Raw genomic sequence first — 20,506 nt, forward strand, 5'->3', positions numbered from 1 at the left:
TCCACTGGTCTAATGTCCATTCCTTGTGTTCTTTAGCCCAAACAAGTCACTTCTGCTTGTTGCCTTTCTTTAGCAGTGGTTTCCTAGCAGATATTCTACCATGAAGGCCTGATTCACACAGTCTCCTCTTAACAGTTCTAGAGATGTGTCTGCTGCAAAAGGTGGCTAATTTGAAGAACCTTGAATATGAAATATATTTTCAGTTGTTTCACACTTTTTTGTTATGTATAATTCCACATGTGTTAATTCATAGTTTTGATGCCTTCAGTGTGAATCTACAATTTTCATAGTCATGAAAATAAAGAAAACTCTTTAAATGAGAAGGTGTGTCCAAACTTTGTCTCTACTGTATATCTGCAGTTTTGTTATCTCTCTTCAAAACACTATGTGCCGTAGTTGTCTCCTGCTCCACTTTTCTGTTATTAGCCTGATAACTCCTGACAAGTTCTCCGTCACATATGTTAAAAACAGCCTGAGTTTCGTGTCAGGGAGGATGCTATAAATAGATTAGCACAGAGCTGAATGATTCAACAAAGAGAACTGAAAGTCTCGACCTATGAGGAAAGGGGGTGTATGCCTTTCCTCCAATCAGCTGTCTTGACTGTATGCCCAGGCTTCACTGCAGTGTTAACTAGGAAGAGAAAATCTCCTTACACGATGTGCACTTTCTAAACAGTAAGTAAAGATAAGGACAGCTGATAAACAAGTAAAACTTATGTAGAGAGATTTGTTTTATCCCTGTGTATCATCTGAGGCTGTTCACTTCACTGAGTATATGTGAGGGTTTACATACACTTTAAACCTAGTACAAAAAGGGTCTGAATGTTGGGTGGCATTGGCTGGTTCAACCTGGCGGACATTCGACGCATGTGCACTGCAGCCAGTCTGACAGAAGGCAGACTTTTGGCGCGAACCAATGAGAATGCTCCTGACGAGGTACATTTTGGGGATTAGGCTGCAGGGGATCTAAGCCCCGGACAGAGAGGCGGTGACCCAATGTCTCCTAGTTCTTCTTACAGATTTTTCTGTAAAGGTGAACCTACCCTTTAAGTCCCTAGTCAAAGCTCTCTTGGAGAAAAGAAACAATACTTTCAAGTTGGTAGAGTTAACACATTGATCATACAGAATATTAAATTAGTATAAGCAAACTTCACAAGTACTCTAAAGGTGCAGTAAGGACAAGTTCAATTATTAACCACAAATTTTGCCCATTTGCTCATACACTTGAATGGGGTGGCACTCCAACGCCAGATGCTTGGTGTATAGCCTGATTCAAGTACTGTATTTATTGGCGTATAACACTCACTTTTTTACCCAGAAAATAGAGGGTAAACTGTGCCTGCGTGTTATACACAGGGGGCTGTGGAATTTTTTTTCCCTAAAACGTCCCTCTTAAAGTAAGGGTGCGTGTTATACGCCTGTGCGTGTTATACGCCGATAAATACAGTATATTGGGACAGTTGTCATCTACACCAAAGAAGAATTTGGATGGAGGGTAAATACCAGAGGAGACTGCTGCCATCATGAAGAGGCAGGTAATCATTTGGGTGTGGGGGTTCCAGGTATGTTCAGGGGTTTAGGGAGAGTGAATTAAAAGTTTTTTTTGTTAAAAAATAAAATATCCCATAATTTTTCCTTTTTTACTCCTAAATTGAAAGCTCTAACGAGCAGGGCTCTCTGATTTTTCTTTTAAATTGTTTTGTATTTGTACTGTCTGCCCTCATATTGAAAAGCACTGCACACACTGTTGGCTCTATATAAATCCTATATAATAATAATAATTTGTGTGCAATACCATTCACCTATACCATATGTTATGTTTGATTCTGATCATGCAAAAATAATTAAAATTAACATATATTTTTTAAAACACACCATAAAAAATACAATTGAAAAAAACTGAAACTGAGCTTTGAGTGCAAGATAGATATTCACTGTTGAGTTAGAAGTAAAACATATATATATATATATATATATATATATATATATATATATATATATATATATATATATATATATATATATATATATATATATATATATATATATATATATATATATATATATATATATATATATATATATATATATATATATATATATATATATAATCCTAAACCTTCTGATAGTCTGACACTATTTGGCTCTTCTTCTACATTCTTCGTATGAAATACAAACATGACAACAGTCACATTGAATATATATTCAGTCTACGTTTAAGTCACAGTATCCTCACTTATTCGACCTCAAAACAATAGGAATATTGCCTAGAGAACCACTTTCTCAAATAAGAAACTTAAACTGAAGAGACAAAGAATACCACACTTTCCAAAAAGAAAAAAAAAAACATACATGAACAGAAAAATCCCAGGATTAACAAGACCTTTTCCAAATAAAGCATATTTAAACACAAGAACAAAAATGTAATATATTGCAGATGCAATAAATCGATTGCAGCATTTTTTTTTTTTTTTTTTTCATGCGTTTTCATTTTATTTTACCTGTGATGCTGTCAGTGAGCATGCTAAGCCTGGAACCACATGAAGTTCCACTGGGATGCAAGGATCAGTTTGAAGACTAACACAAGTATTTATAAGCACATGTGCAAAAAAGGGGGAAAGACTGGTGACATAGACGTTGGCTAAAACATTGTTTTATTAATACAGGTGAACAACAGTCAAAAAGGCCAACGTGTTTCGGCCATGATTAAGGCCTGATTTTTTGACTGTTGTTCACCTGCATTAATAAAACAATGTTTTTGCCAACTTTCATATCACCAGTCTTTTCTCCATTTTTTTCACATAGTGCTTTTAAATACTCGTGTTAGTCTTCAAACTGATCCTTGCATCCCTGTGGAGCTCCATGGGATTCTAGGCTTAGGATGCTCTTGGGCCTCAGCTTCTCCCCATGCTGAATTTAAGCGTTTTCCCTCTCAAACAACTGGTAAAGATCTGAGCCTCTATTCCCCATGACATGGTACTATAAATTAATATGATGGGGAAGGCATAGCTCACAGAGCTCATAATTAGGCAAACTAAAAAAATAACTTTCTGTTTTTAGCACATATACAGTGCTTGTTGGATAGCATCAGCAGCCCACAGATTACTTTAACTTGTTAAAATATATACAGTTCTCATTAGCGCAACAGACTGTCAGTCATATACATGCCCACATGCAACCTGGACAATATATAAAATATATAAAATGCGCTGATTCCCGGTGCAGCTACCAACTACTGGGAGGAATGGATAACAAAATACAGAAAACAACAAGGAGCGCTCAATGGGAATAGCATAGAAAACGTATAGGTCTTTAGATAAATAAAAATTAATTTATTGCACTAGAAGTAAATTCAGTAAAAACTGCAGCAACAGTCAATAATAGTAAAATACTTTCTAATGGTTGCAACATCAGTCATAAATAAGATACTGATATAGAATAAATAAAAAAAGGGGGAAAACTGCGCTAAACCCACTTACAAGTGAGGAAAAATGTATATATAACCTTTAAATAGAGGAAGGAATGAAAAAAATGTAAAAAATTAATTTAAATAGGGGAGTGCTGCTGCCTATTCAAAGCTCAAATACTTAAACTTCAAAGAAATACATACAAAAAATAAATAAGCGCGCAACTCCAAACATTTAAATGTGCAATCACAAGGGAGTGAAATAATGTTATATCAAAACCATAAAGTGATGACAAAATTGATGTGTTGATACACCCTGTACCAGGTGAACAAAAAAGATATAAATAAACCCAAAACGAACAGCTCTTTGGTTCGCTCCTTGGCTGTATATTTTATTTACAATATATTTTTTTATGCTGTTTTTTTCTTTTCTATCCTGAGTTTTTACATATTTTTTATGATGAAGTGACTTGCTGGGAGAATTTTAAAAGTGGATTGGTGCCTGCTGCAGTATTTATATTTCTTCAGCTGAATATAAAGATTCAAGTTTCTTCAAGATGTTGGGTTAAAGTCTGCAGCGATTAATGAACTATTGCTTGGAAGTATCTGGTGGTCAGGATTTTTTTTTTATATATTTTTTTGAGGATTTTCATCACTCAATTACCTCTTTCTTTATTCGTTTTGGGTTTATTTATATCTTTTTTTGTTCACCTGGTACAGGGTGTATTAACACATCAACACATCAATTTTTTCATCACTTTATGGTTTTGATTAGAGGTCGACCGACATATCGGCCGGCCGATATATCGGACGATATTCAGTAATTTCGGAGAAATCGGCATCGGCCGATTATTATCCAAATGTGGCCGATATTTAGCAGATCTGCATCAGCAGAGTGTGGAGAAGGAAGGAGGAACATGGGGTTCCCCCTTCCTTCTCCACACTGTCTGCAGAGCAGTGCCGTGTGTGTGAAACACTAAGGAGATAGAGAATGGAGATGTCGGACTGATGTCGGGGTGGGCGGGACCAGGGGTGGGCTGTCCAACACCAGCCAATGGGATGAGATCATTGGCTGGATAGCTGCTGAGTCCCGCCCACCCCGGGTCCCGCCCACCTTCAACATCACAATGAATCTGAGCTCCTCTCTCTCTCTGCCCTCACAGTTTCACAGCACATAATGTAGCTGATAATGTGTGAAACTCTCTCTCCATACAGGTTCACATGGTGCTGAAGAGAGAGAGGAACTCAGATTCATCGTGATGTTGAAGGTGGGCGGGACCCGGGGTGGGCGGGACTCAGCAGCTATCCAGCCAATGATCTCATCCCATTGGCTGGTGGACAGCTGAGTCCCGCCCAACCCGGGTCCCGCCCACCTTCAACATCACAATGAATCTGAGCTCCTCTCTCTGCAGCACCATGTGAAACTGTATAGAGAGAGTTTCACACATTATCCGCTACATTATGTGCTGTGAAACCTGCCAGTGCCATCTGCTAATGCCAACCAGCCAGTGCCATCCAGTGCCACCTGCCAATGCCATGACAACTAGTGCCACCAGCCAATGCCATCCAGTGCCACCTGTCAATGTCATCCAGTGCCACCTGCCAGTGGCAACGCCATCCAGTGCCAGCTGCCAATACCATCCAGTGCCATCCAGTGCCACCTGCCAATGCCATCTGCCAGTGCCAACTAGTGCCAACTAGTGCCATCCATTGCCACCTGCCAGTGCCAACTAGTGCCATCCAGTGCCACCTGCCAAGGCCATCCAGTGCCACCTGCCAGTGCTAACTATTGCCATCCAGTGCCACCTGCCAATTAGTGCCACCTGCCAGTGCCAACCAGTGCCATCTGCCAGTGCTAACTATTGCCAATTAGTGCCACCTGCCAGTACCATCCAGTGCCACATGCCAATTAGTGCCACCTGCCAGTGCCAATTAGTGCCACCTGCCAGTGCCAATTGGTGCCACCTGCCAGTGTCACCTTAGTGCCACGTGCCAACCAGTGCCACCTGCCAGTGCCACCTGCCAATCAGTGCCATCTGCTATTGCCAATTGGTTCCATCCAGTGCAACCTGCCAGTGCCAATTAGCGCCACCTGCCAAAAAATAAAAATTGGCCTAAAATATCGGCCGCAAAAATTGACATCATATATCGGCCATCGGCCGCCCCAAATTTTAAATATCGGCATCGGTATCGGCCAGAGAAAAACCCATATCGGTCGACCTCTAGTTTTGATATAACATTATTTCACTCCCTTGTGATTGCACATTTAAATGTTTGGAGTTGCGTGCTTATTTATTTTTTATTTTTTGTACTGATATAGAATAGTCAACGATAACACTGATGAGTCCGGATGAGAGGGGGTTAACATCGACTAGTCGGCTAGAAGATGGAACGTGGAGAGGACTGTCAGAACTCCTGTATGGTGGTAATGAGAACCCGATGTAAGAGGAGGGAAGGTGATATCTCACAGCCCTTTTGTCCTCAGGTGGGCACAGCAAGCTCTGCCGTGAGACATCAGTGAAAACTCTGCTGGGCAGCTGTTCCGTGCAATGGCAGATCTATTCACTGTGTCATATAAGAACCTTCATGGGGGGTGGAGCCGGGAAAGCTGAACAGGCTGACTGGAAGCCGGACTCACTAGATAATGTCAGCGTTGCCTCTGGAACAGGGGAAGCAGGAAGGGACCAGAACCCGTCAGTGGTGGTGACCCCTGGTCGATGTTAACCCCCTCTCATTTGGACTCATCAGTGGTATTTTTGACTATTCTATACCAGTATCTTATCTATTTTTTTTACAAGAAAAATGTTCCTTTATTGAGGCAAAATGATTCAAGCATAATACAACATTGTCCAAAATGGACCAAATCATGACAAGGGAAAAAAAAAGGAAGAATACAGTACATGTGGGAGTCAAATAAAGCAGGCATATATAAAGGAACCTGTACATCACTCTTACAATTGTAGCATCAACACTGCAGAACACCTTCCAATCCTATCATACCTGGAGCTCAAGCCGGTAGTCTGCCCCCACCCCCCATGTTCCGGCAACTAGAAGGCCACCCACCCTACGCCATCCACGGCTGCCAGGTTTTTTCAAATTTTTGGGGACAGTTCCTGTTAATATACGTTAATTTGTACAGTGGTAACACAGCATTGATAGATCTCTCCCAAGACTCCACCGCTGGGGGGGGAGGAGGCATTCCAACAAACGATAATTTCCCTCCTAGCATAAAAAAAGAGGTAAGTGAGGAGTAATTTGGTGTAGCGAGACTTCTGATCGTCGTCCTGAATACCCAGGAGCACCAGCTCGGGGGACACAGGAAGCGTCAGCTGGAGGCGGCCATTAACAGTGTCCATTACCTTAGCCCAGTATCTAGCAATCTTAGGACAGCTCCAGAACATATGGAAGTAGGTACCCACATTATTCTGGCAACAGGGACAATCCTGTGTGCGTTGTGGGTACACCCTATGGAGCCTCTGAGTAGTATAATATACTCTATGCAGGAACTTGACCTGTATTAACCTCTCTCTAGTGGATATCAGTAAGGCAGTACTGTCAGCTAACCAGTCATCCCAATCCTCCCCATTAAGATCCGGAATATCAGCTTTCCACTGATCCCAGAGTATCTTATCTATGACTGATGTTGCAACCATCAGAAAGTATTTTACTATTATTGACTGTTGCTGCAGTTTTTACTGAATTTACTTCTAGTGCAATAAATACATTTTTATTTATCTAAAGACTTATACGTTTTCTATGCTATTCCCATTGAGCGCTGCTTTTTGTTTTCTGTACTTTAACTTGTTGCCTGGAATTGCTCTTCTTTTAATACTGAAACGAACAGAAAATTACAAAGTATGCAATTTGCTAATTAAGAAACTATTTAGTGTTTCAAGAATGCTAATAATTTGTCATTGATTGACTGGCATTAATTTGTCTAATGGCACTTTGGTGGCATAGGATCTTTGTTTTCTATTTTTAGGCTAAGTGATAAACCGTTAGTAGAATGCTTGGCAGTGACCTTGGGATGTCCTGCTTTCTCCACATAAAAAAAGAAATGAGCAATGGATCTGTGATTGCAGCAGATTAATAAATTATGTTTCTGATATCATTCTGTAATCACACAGACAGCAGTGTAATTTTCTCCTTGTTTTCTTCATTGTGTGATGTAACATTAAGCAAAGCAGAGGCATAAATATATGTTTTGATATTTCCAGAATTTGTATGAAGCAGCAGCCCACTAATGCTTAATCATAACCCAAACCACACACTGTAGATCAAAGTGAGTGAGTAATAAACTACACAAGAAAGGTCTCTAGGATTTTTCTGTAAATGTGCATAGAAGAAAAAAAAGCTATATTTGTGCTGTCTGAAAGAGTTACAATTATTTTCATATTTTAGATCACGATGAACAACTGGGTCATCTCCCCAAATGGAATGTGTGGACCCAGAACAATGGCAAATCCAAAAGCATAGCATACCAATATTTGAGATTTTCTGTTACAGCATAGCTTAGATACATAGCGCCACCCACATCCTAAATTGCAAGGATAAAAAAAGGAAAAAATAAAACCTTAGATTTTGAGTATTGGCCCATTAACCCAGGAAAAGTGAAGTTACCAGGGCTCCTCACAGGAATCTGGCAAAGCTGAGGATCCAAAATCTTCTGCACTGTAAACTGGGTCACTGCAGCTTTCATCCAAATGCTATTAAACCAATACGACTGTATCATTTACAAATAAGCCCTATCTACAAAGGAGTAACCAACTTCTCTTCCCACAAAGAATGCACCAGCTCCATAATTTTGTATGATGGTAAGTAGACTTAGATGGGTCATTTTTATATTCGGCCAGTGGGCTGAATGAAAATAAAAAATAAATAGATTCTTCCACCCACAGAAGCGAGTCCCCCTACCACCGGGATTTTGTATTCTGACAATGGGACTGACAACACATCCTCTCCTTCCCCAAATGTCTCCAATCACAAATCCTCCTACTTTCCAACCCCCCCTTCTTTCCTCCCCCAGTAAAAGTCCTTCCCCTGGCACAAATCCTCTAACCCCCTAATTCATCAGCAGTAATCCCCTCCCTAATTCCTTCTCCCAGCACAAATCACTTTCCACAGGACTTAATCCTCTCCCTCTACCAAAATATACCTCTCCCTTCACCAAAGTCCACCTCTTAGCCCAAATAATTCTCTCCCAAATCCTCTAATCCCCTCCCAATCCCTTCTGCCAGCAAATCCCCCCTTTTAACATAAATCCACAACCAACATCATGCTCCTAGCACAGCCCCCCACCCCTCCAAATTTCCTCTTTCACCAAATCCCCTCTCTTAGCACAAATGCACCCATTACCCTCTTAGAACACCCCCCCCCCCTATATACCCTCCTCTTAGCACTAATCCTGTCAACCCAAGCTCCAATCTTAGTTATCATCTACCCTCCCTCAACAGACCTCAGATACAGCATGGCACATTTCCTTCCTTCTGGACTCCTCCTGGTATATGTCATGTGACACTTCAGGGCTGAGGTGGAGCCTAGAGGAAGGCTTGCACTCGATGTATTAAGACCCCAGGTGGTGGGAACTGCAAGGGATGCAGAGAAGTTGTGTGTCAGCTCTGTGACAGGCTGTGAGGGATGTCAGCTGCAGCAGTGGCTGTAGATCATGGTATCAGGGACCTGGGGCACCCTGCAAGAGATGCACATATCCCCCGTCCGACGCTAGCAACACCCCTGACAATGACCCTGAGTAAAACATGTTTACTTTCAAAGTACATTTAAACTTATATTAGTGAATTGAGGAAAAACAAATTGAAAAATGTCCTTGTAAAGAACACCCAATCATGTGCAAAGAAAATTTAAGGAGATTGATTTTTGCTTGCACATGATTAAAGTCATATCAATTTCACCCCAGTCACTGAACTAAGACAGAATTCACTTAGCTTAGTTCAATAAAGCTTAATTTTGGAAGTGAACATGGCATATTGCTTTATTAATTTAGCATGGTAGAAGGTTTCCCTCTGTATAAATAATGGGAAATCTTTTTTTATTTCTTCCCTACACAGTTGTGTTCTGGGTTTATGTTAGTGACAGAGTTAGAGGTCAGTGGCCCCACCCTCCCTAGGGGGTCAATGTGTGAAGGGAGTTGTGAGGTGCACGTTGCACCATACTGTCCAGATCAGGACAGACACAAGCCTAAGCCTGTCAGGATGTAGCAGCTGGGAGCTGCAGGAGAAACAGTCAAGCTGACAAAGGTACAGCGTCTTGAGCACTGGGATTGCGTGCTTGATGGTCTGGAGGACCAAGGAAAGAGGCCTGAGCAGTGATGCTGCAAATAGAGTAAGATGGTGATCTCACATCTGTTACGCCACACCTTGGAAGATTTATTAGCACTGAAAGTGACTGTGTTTTTTTTGATAGTTATCAATACCTTTTGCATTTCTCTTTGAAAACATCAAACAATTTACATAACGTCTTAAAGATTGTCTTCAGAAAAATCTAATCATATATGGGATTCTTGGTTTAAGGCCAAAAGCTAATAGACAGGAATCTTCTAAATGCACAGAGGATGTATACAGCGGTCACTCATGCCCTATAGACAGGTGCTTAATGAAATGGAAAAAGACTTTACTTCAAACATCAGTCAAACATCACTCAGAGGACGTTGGAGTTGTTACACATTGGGCACTAAGTAGGAACAGTCCCTTTACTATTAAATCATTTGAAAATAGCTCTCTTGCACCTCAAGAAGAGATTCTCATGTCACCAAATTACCAACAAAAGACAATGGGAAGGGGGGCACTGTTACACTTAATAGGTATGGGGAGGTATGCTAAGATCCCTATATGCATTTACATTTTTATTCTCATTAGAATGTACCTTTATGCAAGCCTACAATATACCATTTTTAATAGCAATCTTTTAGAGACCTGGTTACCAAACTGATAAATATGGGGTTCTCATACACAGACCATCACTACTCAGAATGTCTGCGCTTTTAGTTGCTCCCAGCAAAATCTTGCCAGTAATAAAATAAAATGTAAGAGACCTTAACATGCACATATATTACAACCCCCTACAGTTCATCTCAATATCAGTCACAGGAGCTATTGTAACTCACTTGTATAATGTTGTAAAAATCTTCAACACTTCAGATGGAAAATTTTGATGTAGCTATATTGGGAAACTTTTGCACTGCTCAAATATAATATGTACACGCTGTATGAAAAATTGTTTCATGGTGAAGTGAAAAAATGTACATCTATATGCTGCTTTAATATGACTCTCAATTTAAAGATAGATACAAAAGTGCAAAGTGAAATGTTGCTCTTCAAAGCACTGAACTGTTACAGCAGAATATTGAGTGACAGCTCCAAAGTCTTTAGGTTTTCTCCCTTATAATGATCTTGCTGCACAAATCTTGTTCTACGCAATGTGTTTTTCATTAAGGAATATTTTAAAACAGCTGGTCTTGGTGCCATTTTGACCTCCTGTAATAAAAGCAGTCTAGATTAATAACACACCCTATCAAATGGTAATTATCCATTAATGGGTTCTATGAAAACAATGGCAATTACAAGGAAGCAATTAAAAAATGTATGAAATTAACCACATTTCAGAGTGAATTTTACTATGTCGTATCATATCAAAAAACTATTAAATTTAACGTCATCCTAATTTTAGCAAACCATGCTCTCCCTTCATTACAAGTGAACTGTAACAATTGTTCTGTCTAGTGACATTATTAGTATTACATTCTTATTAAAGATGAAGTAGTCACTTAAAGTTAAATATTACGCTCCAACTTATCAAGATATTTTAGTTGATTTACCAAAACTGGAAAGTGCAAAATCTGGTACAACTGTGCATGGTAACCAATCAGCCTTCAACTTCAGCTTGTTCAATTAAGCTTTGACAAAAAAAAAATAATTATATTTTTCTATACCTTTCCTATACAGGAGAAATACACAAAAAACATACAAAAAAAGCAATCTTACAATAACATGAATTTATCAGTGGACCAATTAGGGTTTGCTCCAGGTACTACGGTTTCCTCCCACACTCCAAAGACATACTGGTAGATTTATTGGCTCCTGTTTAAATGTGCCCTAGTATGTATATGCAAATCACACTATGCATGCCAGTCCCAAGTCTGAGCAATTGGGGAGGGTTGAGGAATGATTAGGAGACTCTCCTCGTAATTTTTTTTTAGAAAACATTTCTATGGAAAAGACTTTTAAGTATATCAGTCATTGTGCCAGAGATTTCACCCATAGAATCTCAGCGAGTGGGATACGACTGAATAGATATATACAGTACATACATACTGTCTATTAAAGGATAACTAAACAGAAGAACAACAAATGATTGTACTGCAGCTGACCAGTCCTAAGATGAGATGACTTTACTTTGTTTTTTTCAGGCTAAGAACATTTATGCAAATACAATAAAAAATATTGATCTTGCCAGAAATGCAGTATCCTTTTGATGGTAATTAATAATAAATAATTACTTGACTGATCAATACTACTGATGGCTATACACTGATGACTGGATATAATTAGGTAATTGACATTGTGGGAGGGTCTTCTGGAAGTTTATAAAACCCTTTAGCACTCTTATCTCCCACCCTTGCGATTGGATGAGGGGATGGCTCAGTGACACCTTGTAGAAGGTCCACAAAAAATGCAGTCTTGTCTTGAGCAGTCTTGGGCTAAAATCAAAGAACAACAGCCAAGAGTCTTTTTTATGAGAACCAGGATTGCATAGTTACATAGTTACATAGTAAAGAAATGGGGTTAAGGGATGTTGGCGCTGCTTATACTGGTTGGTAAATGTCCACGAGATGTCCTATGTATTGTAAATTACAATACATAGGACATCTCGTGGACATTTACCAACCAGTATAAGCAGCGCCAACATCCCTTAACCCCATTTCTTTACTATTTCCAGGTCTCTCTGAGGCTTGTCAGGGAGGCAGCAGCTTAATATTATTTATTCCTAAGCGCGGATCCCTTCCCCTTATAGTTACATAGTAGGCAAGGCTGAAAAAAGACACATCAAGTCCAACCTATATGCATGATTTTTACATTGTATATCCCTGTATGTTGTGGCCGTTCAGGTGCTTATCTAATATTTTTTTTTATTAATTATCGATGCTCCCCGCTGAAACCACCCCCTGTGGAAGGGAATTCCATATCCTTACCGCTCTTACAGTAAAGAGCCCTCTACAAAGGGTTTTAAGGTTCAACAGCTTATCTTCTAATTTTAGGGAATAGCCGCATGTCTTAAATTAAATTCACTTACGGAGAAATATTTTACCCTTATTTTGGGGTCAGCAGTATGGTATTTGTAAATTGAAATCATATCCCCTCTCAAGCCCTCTTCTCCAGAGAGAATACGTTCAGTGCTCGTAACCTGTCCTTATAACTAATGTCCTGCAGAGCCTTTATTTGTTTTGTTGCCCTTCTCTGGACTCTCTACAGTTCCAGCACATTCTTCCTGAGGACTGGTGCCCATAACTGGACAGCATACTCCAGGCCAGAGTCTTGTAGAGTGGGAGAATTATCATTTTATCTTTGGAGTTAATCCCCTCTATATTGCATGCCGATATTCTGTTTGCTTTGCTTACAGCTGATTGGCATTGCATGCCATTGCTCAGCCTGTCATCTACAAGGACCCCCAGGTCCTTTTCCATCCTAGACTCCCCCAGAGACCCCCCCCCCCCCAGTGAGTAGATTGCAGTCATATTTTTGCCACCCAAATGCATTATTTTACATTTTTCCACATTAAACCATTTGCCATGGATCTGGCGTTGGCCAAATTCAAATTTGTAAACAAGTCACCTTCCATCATGTTCAAACATGTGGCATTTATTAAAGACAAGGTGGTTCATGGTAAATAAAGGAAAATGTAGAGGAGACCCTTGTAGAGATATGTACACCTTCCCTTGTGGGAATTGTTCTTATTGCTAGTATATAGACACTATAAAAGTGCTGACAATACCTAGCAGAGAAATTTACAAACTAAGCCATTATACCAATTGTAATATGGAGGAAGTAGAATACCAGTGTCATTGTGGCTCCTCTTTCTTCAGAAAGATGAATCGGGGGTTTTGGAAGAGGAGGTATAGCCACATCCATAGTAAGAAAGTAGGGAATCTATATTTCCTGGCTGGGAGACATGTAGCCAATGCTCACAATGATATATTCTCTAGAGTAAAATTTGTAGTGCTGGATAAGGTGCATAAACCCCCCTTTGGCAGGGAACTGGAATAAAGTGCTCCTTCAAAGAAAATTTAAATAGATACATCATCTAAAACTACCAGTTCTCCAGACCTCAATAATGCAGTTAGTTATATTTTAGAAGGATATGAATTGGGGAAACGAGATTAAGCACTTTGGGTCAATTTTTTTGATCCTAAAACTCCATTGACTAATGTAAGGCCTCGTACAGACGTGCAAACATGTACGATGAAAACGGTCCGCCGGACCGTTTTCAGCGTACATGCCCGCCCGGAGATTTCTGTATGATGGCTGTACACACCATCATACAGAAATCCGCACGTACACGATATGCGGCGATGAGGCCGCGCCGTCGCCGCGACGATGCGCGGCCCTGGCAGTTCAATGCTTCCACGCATGCGTCAAAGTCATTTGACGCATGCGAGGGATGGCGGCCGCTCGGACATGTACGGTAAGTCTGTACAGACGACCGAACATGTCCGACGGACAGGATTCCAGCGGGCATGTTTCTAAGTTTAGAAACATTTGCCCGCTCGAAAACGGTCTGGCGGGCAAATGTACGCTGGAATCCTGCCCACTCGGCTTTACAGACGACCGAACATGTCTGCTGAAACTGGTCCGCGGACTGCGGCCCTGGCAGTTCAATGCTTCCACGCATGCGTCAAAGTCATTTGACGCATGCGAGGGATGGCGGCCGCTCGGACATGTACGGTAAGTCTGTACAGACGACCGAACATGTCCGACGGACAGGATTCCAGCGGGCATGTTTCTAAGCAAGTTTAGAAACATTTGCCCGCTCGAAAACGGTCTGGCGGGCAAATGTACGCTGGAATCCTGTCCACTCGGCTTTACAGACGACCGAACATGTCTGCTGAAACTGGTCCGCAGACCAGTTTCAGCAAACATGTTCGGTCGTGTGTACGGGGCCTAAGATGTGTCTTAATGAACATGTAGGGTAGAGGATTCTTTTGGTATAAAACTCAATATGCTGTTATATTGTATATATTTGTTTTGTTTATGTATGTGTATTCTTCTTCTTTATTTGAAAAATCACATCAAAGAACTGTCTTGGCAGTAGCCCAAGTTGACGCATTAAATATGTATTATGTAACACAATATGTATGATGATGTATATTGTGTATACAGTACATATGTTTGTTCACAGGTGTCTCATTTTAGTCTTATATAGGCTAGGGCATCTCTTGGGGTCATTGGCAGAGGCCACCAGCCTTTTGGAGCTCACCCCCACTTATTTTGATTGCTAGGGTTCTGCCCCTAGGGATGTCATTGTCTCAATGGGAGGCCTGGCTCCACATAAAGTCTGCAAGGGTCCTTTAAGTGTGCTTGGTGACTTTTCCCTCTGTGCTGCCCTATGTTTTGGTCATGTAGGTGGAGAGTGGAAAGGCAGAAACCATATTGGTGGCGATTCCATATTGGGCTTTGGTAGGCTCAGTGACATCATTGTGGTGTGTGCGTGTGATGTTATGGCACAACACCAATGCTAGGAGTGGGGTTTTCCAGCCCTGTGGTAGGCACTGGGGGATCGCACAACAGACACCATTAAAGTGGTTGTAAAGTCTGAAGGTTTTTCACCTTAATGCATTCTATGCATTAAGGTAAAAAACCTTCTGTACTGCAGTTCTGCGCCAGACCCCCCTTTTTCTTACATGAGCCCGATCCGATCCAGTGATGTGCATGAGCACAGTGGCTCCAACTGCTGTCGCTCTCCTCATTGGACAGATTGATAGCAGCAGGAGCCATTGGCTCCTGCTGCTGTCTATCAAAAGCTGTGACATGGGGGCAGGGGCGGGGCTTAGTACCCCTGTCTGTATCAATGCACGCTTCAGTGGGACTCAGGAGCAAATCTGCATGGGTTCCCTCATGGAAAGCAGCTTTCCGTGGGACACTCGATGAAGAGGAGGAGCCTGGAGCATTGGCAGGGGACCCCAGAAGAAGAGCATCGGGGATGCTCTGTGCAAAACCAGAGCAGATAATTCTAGACATGTTTGTTATTTTTATTTAAAAAGAATCAAAGCTTTACAACTACTTTAAGTCTCACAAAATAAGATACTATGGCGGGCTATTATATATGTTTAGCTTGTTTTGACAGGTGTATTAATTTAAGATAATTGATGGATAAGCATCTCAGTATATACAGTTTATATGTACAATTGTAGAGCTCATTTGTACCATGGGACATTGAATTTGGAGGTGGAAATGTGAAGTGAAGGATACTGTCGCTGGATGTAAGTATATGCAATTGTGATTAATCCAAGCTACAGGGTAGGGTTTTTAAAGGATGGTTGTTCCCCCTCATTTATTCTATTTGGTTTATTATTCCTTGCTTGGGGGCATGATTAGAATGAGATTATTATACCAACTGGTTTAATAGTTTATTTTATGTCAAATACAATACTTTGGTTTTGACATGAACTGAGGAATATACTACAACATAATAAAGGGATTTTTAATACAGCTTACCTGTAAAATCCTTTTCTTGGAGTACATCACGGGACACAGAGCGGCATATTCATTACTATATGGGTTATATGGAGTACCTTCAGGTGTTGACACTGGCAATCTCAAACAGGAAATGCCCCTCCCTATATAACCCCCTCCCATAGGAGGAGTACCTCAGTTTTGTAGCAAGCAGTATGCCTCCCAAAATGGTCCCCAAAAAGAGGGGTGGGAGCTCTGTGTCCCGTGATGTACTCCAAGAAAAGGATTTTACAGGTAAGCTGTATTAAAAATCCCTTTTTCTTTATCGTACATCACGGGACACAGAGCGGCATATTCATTACTATATGGGATGTCCCAAAGCAATGCTCACAATGAGGGGAGGGAGAACATCTCCAAGACAAAAGGATTTAATTTAGAGAAATACTCAAATCATAATAAATCCAACTTAGTTGAGAAAAATAATCTTAAATTTTAAATTTAACTCAAAAAAGAGGAGCCCCCGGAATCCGAGGGTCTCAAACTGCAGCCTGCAGCACTGCCTGCCCAAAGGCTGTATCAGACTTCCTTCTTACGTCCAACTGGTAGAATTTTGTAAACGTGTGGACAGAAGACCAGGTTGCCGCCTTGCAAACTTGAGCCATAGAGATCTGGTGGTGTGCTGCCCAGGAGGCGCCCATGGCCCTAGTAGAATGAGCCTTTAATGATACTGGAGGAGGCAACCCTTTCAAGCCGTAGGCCTGAGTGATTAATTGCTTAATCCACCTAGAAATGGTGGACTTTGCAGCTGCCTGCCCCTTCTTGGGCCCATCCGGTAATATGAACAGCACATCTGTTTTCCGGATCTTCTTTGTAGCTTTAAGATAGGCCTTCATGGCCCTGACGATATCCAAGGTATGCAGCAACCCTTCCTTTCTGGAAGTAGGTTTAGGGAAGAAGGATGGTAATACCAAATCCTGGTTCAAATGAAAACTGGATATAACCTTCGGTAGGAAGGAAGGATGAGGGCGGAGAACGACCTTGTCCTTATGAAAAATAAGATATGGTTCCTTACAGGATAAGGCCGCCAGTTCCGATACTCTTCTTGCGGAAACTATGGCGACCAAAAATACTAACTTTCTTGTCAGTAAAACCAAAGGAATTTCAGCCAACGGCTCAAACGGTTGTTTCTGTAAACTTGACAGAACAAGGTTTAAATCCCACGGGCAAAGCGGGGATTTAACTGGAGGTTTAATACGTAAGACCCCTTGAAGGAAGGTCTTAACCAGCGAGTGGGTGGCCAGCGGCCGCTGAAACCACACTGACAGAGCAGAAATCTGTCCTTTGATTGTGCTTAATGCCAATCCTTTATCCACTCCTAGCTGGAGAAAACGTAATACTCTATCGATGGTAAATTTGCGAGAAAGCCATCGCTTGGACTCACACCAGCCTACATAGGCCTTCCAGACCCTGTAATAAATCACCCTAGAGACCGGTTTCCTGGCTCTGATTAGGGTAGAGATTACTTTCTGAGACAGACCTCTACCCCTGAGAATCAGGGATTCAGCTTCCAGGCCGTCAAATTTAGATGCCGTAAGGCAGGGTGGAGGTTCGGACCTTGCGATAGCAGGTCTGGCCGTAGAGGAAGAGTCCAAGGGTCTCCCACTACCATCCTTAAGATTAGTGAGTACCATGCCCTTCTGGGCCATGCTGGAGCTACCAGGATGACTGGTATGTGCTCCACCCGGATCCTGCGCAGCAGGCGGGGTAGTAACTGGAGCGGGGGAAACGCATAAAGAAGTTTGAACCGATGCCAAGGGCAAACCAACGCATCGGTTCCGCAGGCCATCGGATCCCTTGAGCGGGACATGAACCTGTCTAGCTTCTTGTTGAGTCTCGATGCCATGATATCCACGTCCGGCACTCCCCATCTTTGGCAGAGTGCTTGAAAGATTTGTGGATGCAGAGACCATTCCCCCGGCAAAAGAGTCTGGCGGCTTAAGAAGTCCGCCTGAAAGTTGTCCACTCCTGGAATGAATATTGCCGATATGCAGGGCACATGAGCCTCTGCCCATAGGAGAATCAAGCTCACCTCTCTCTGAGCGGCTTGACTCCTGGTTCCCCCTTGGTGATTTATGTATGCCACGGCCGTGGCATTGTCTGATTGAATTCTCACCGGGAACCCCTGCAATTTTGACGTCCAAGCCCTGAGGGCTAGTCGAGCAGCTCTGAGCTCCAAGATGTTGATGGGCAACTGCTTCTCTGGCGTTGCCCAAGTACCTTGGCGAGTGCAACCATCCAAAATTGCTCCCCAGCCCGTCAGGCTGGCGTCTGTGGTCACTATCTTCCAAGCCACTGGGCTGAAAGACTTCCCCTTCAGTAGATTCTGAGGGTCTAACCACCAACACAGACTTTGTCGGACTCTTGATGAGAGCGGCAACGGGATATCCAAGGCCTGTGGTCTTCTGCTCCATGCTGACAGGATGGCTGCCTGCAGGATGCGAGTGTGGCTCTGGGCGTATGGTACCGCCTCGAATGTGGCCACCATCTTGCCTAGTAACCTCATACATAGGCGAATAGTCGGTTCCTTCTTGCTTAGAACCAGTAGGATTAATTCCTTGATGGCTTTGACCTTCCTCAGAGGTAGAAACACTCTTTGTTGTTCTGTGTCTAATCTCATGCCGAGATATTCCAACTGCCTTGTGGGCAGGAAAGCTGACTTTTCTCGATTTAGGACCCAGCCGAACTTCTCGAGGTATTGGACCGTGAGGGCCACTGCTCGCTCCAAGCCGGGAGACGAGTGATCTATGACTAGGAGGTCGTCCAGGTATGCTAGGATCGTGACCCCTTGGATCCTTAGTTTGGCTAGGATTGGAGCTAGGACCTTCGTGAACACCCGGGGGGCCGTAGCCAACCCGAAGGGAAGCGCCACGAATTGGAAGTGACGCGAAGCCACCATGAAGCGTAGATATTTTTGATGTGGCTGATAAATTGGAAGATGAAGGTAGGCATCCTTTATGTCTATGGACGCCATGAAGTCGTCCTTTTGGAGTGTGGTAGCTGCTGACCGCACGGATTCCATCCGAAATGAGCGGATCTTTAGGTATGTATTTACCATCTTTAGGTCCAAAATTGGCCTGACATCTCCATTGGACTTCGGGATGATGAATAGGTTGGAGTAGAAACCTAGCCCCTGTTCCAGGACTGGTACCTCTACTATTACTTCCTGGGAAAGTAGATGATTTAATGCCGACATTAATGCGGCTCCTTTCTCCGGATCGTTTGGAATCCTCGACTCCTGGAAATGAAGAGGAGGAAACCTTAGGAAATCTAATTTGTAGCCCGTGGCCACGGAAGACCGTACCCACTCGTCGGGAATGCTGGCTTCCCAAACCTCTGAAAAGAGTCGCAGCCTTCCCCCCACCTTCATGGGTGGGGGCGTCCCTTCATAAGGTCGGCTTGGGGGCTGGTTTTGCTGGTTTGCGAACCCACTGCTTTCTGCCTCTAGCAGCCTGTCCTTGTGATTTGCTGTTGAAGCCGAAGTTTGCTTTCGCAGGAGGCCGTCGATACTGTTTGGCATTAGAGGGCCCCTGCCCAGGGGAGTACTGTCGTTTAAACGCAGGCCCCTGAAACTTCCTCTTAGTTGGCAAGAGAGTACTTTTGCCATTTGAAATGGTTTGAATGTATTTATCTAGGTCTTCTCCGAAGAGTCGTCCTCCATGGAAGGGGAACCCTACCAGGAGCTTCTTGCATGGGGGCTCGGCCTCCCAGCTTTTTAACCATAAGAGTCTTCTCATATGGATAAGGGATAACGATAAACGTGACGCTTGCTGGATAGAATCCTTAATTGCGTCTACTGTAAAACATATGGCCCTAGGGACATCCGAAAATTCTTCTGCCTGCTGGGCAGGAATAAGTTTAAGCATCTGCTTAACTTGATCCGATAATGCTTGAGCAACCCCAATCGCAGCCACGGCTGGCTGTACTACTGCCACTGCAGTAGTGAAGGAGTTCTTAAGTAGTGCTTCCAAGCGTTTATCAACTGGATCCTTGAATACCTGTATGTTTTCTACAGGGCATGTTAACGATTTGTTAATACATGAGATGGCTGCGTCCACTGCAGGAGTAGCCCATTTCTTGGAAAATTTATCTTCCATAGGATATAGGGCAGAGAATCTTTTAGGTGGTAAGAAGATTTTATCTGGCTTGTTCCAATCTTGGAACAAAACTCCCTCTAGTAGAGGGTGGATCGGAAATACTGCATTTCTTTGAGGCGCCCTCAGTGAGCCCAAAGCTGAAACCGTAGACACCTGGAGATCTGGTACTGGCAAGTTGAATGCATTATGGACCAAGTCCGTTAAGGCTTGAATCCACCAGCTCTCCCCTTGGGAGACTGCTCCAGACTCCTCTGTATCCGGAT

The 20,506-nt window shown here is 42.5% G+C and overlaps 1 long non-coding RNA gene across 1 annotated transcript in view; it reads right to left on the reverse strand.

Moving 5' to 3' along the window:
* LOC120936670 overlaps positions 1–20,506 on the reverse strand; it is a 42,793-nt gene that overhangs the window by 13,728 nt on the left and 8,559 nt on the right. The window contains exon 2 of the long non-coding RNA XR_005748629.1: positions 10,527–10,896. This is a non-coding gene — a long non-coding RNA (uncharacterized LOC120936670). The remainder of the gene's footprint in view (positions 1–10,526; positions 10,897–20,506) is intronic.

This window comes from Rana temporaria, chromosome 4 (genome assembly GCF_905171775.1).
Source record: "Rana temporaria chromosome 4, aRanTem1.1, whole genome shotgun sequence".
Taxonomy (NCBI): domain Eukaryota; kingdom Metazoa; phylum Chordata; class Amphibia; order Anura; family Ranidae; genus Rana; species Rana temporaria.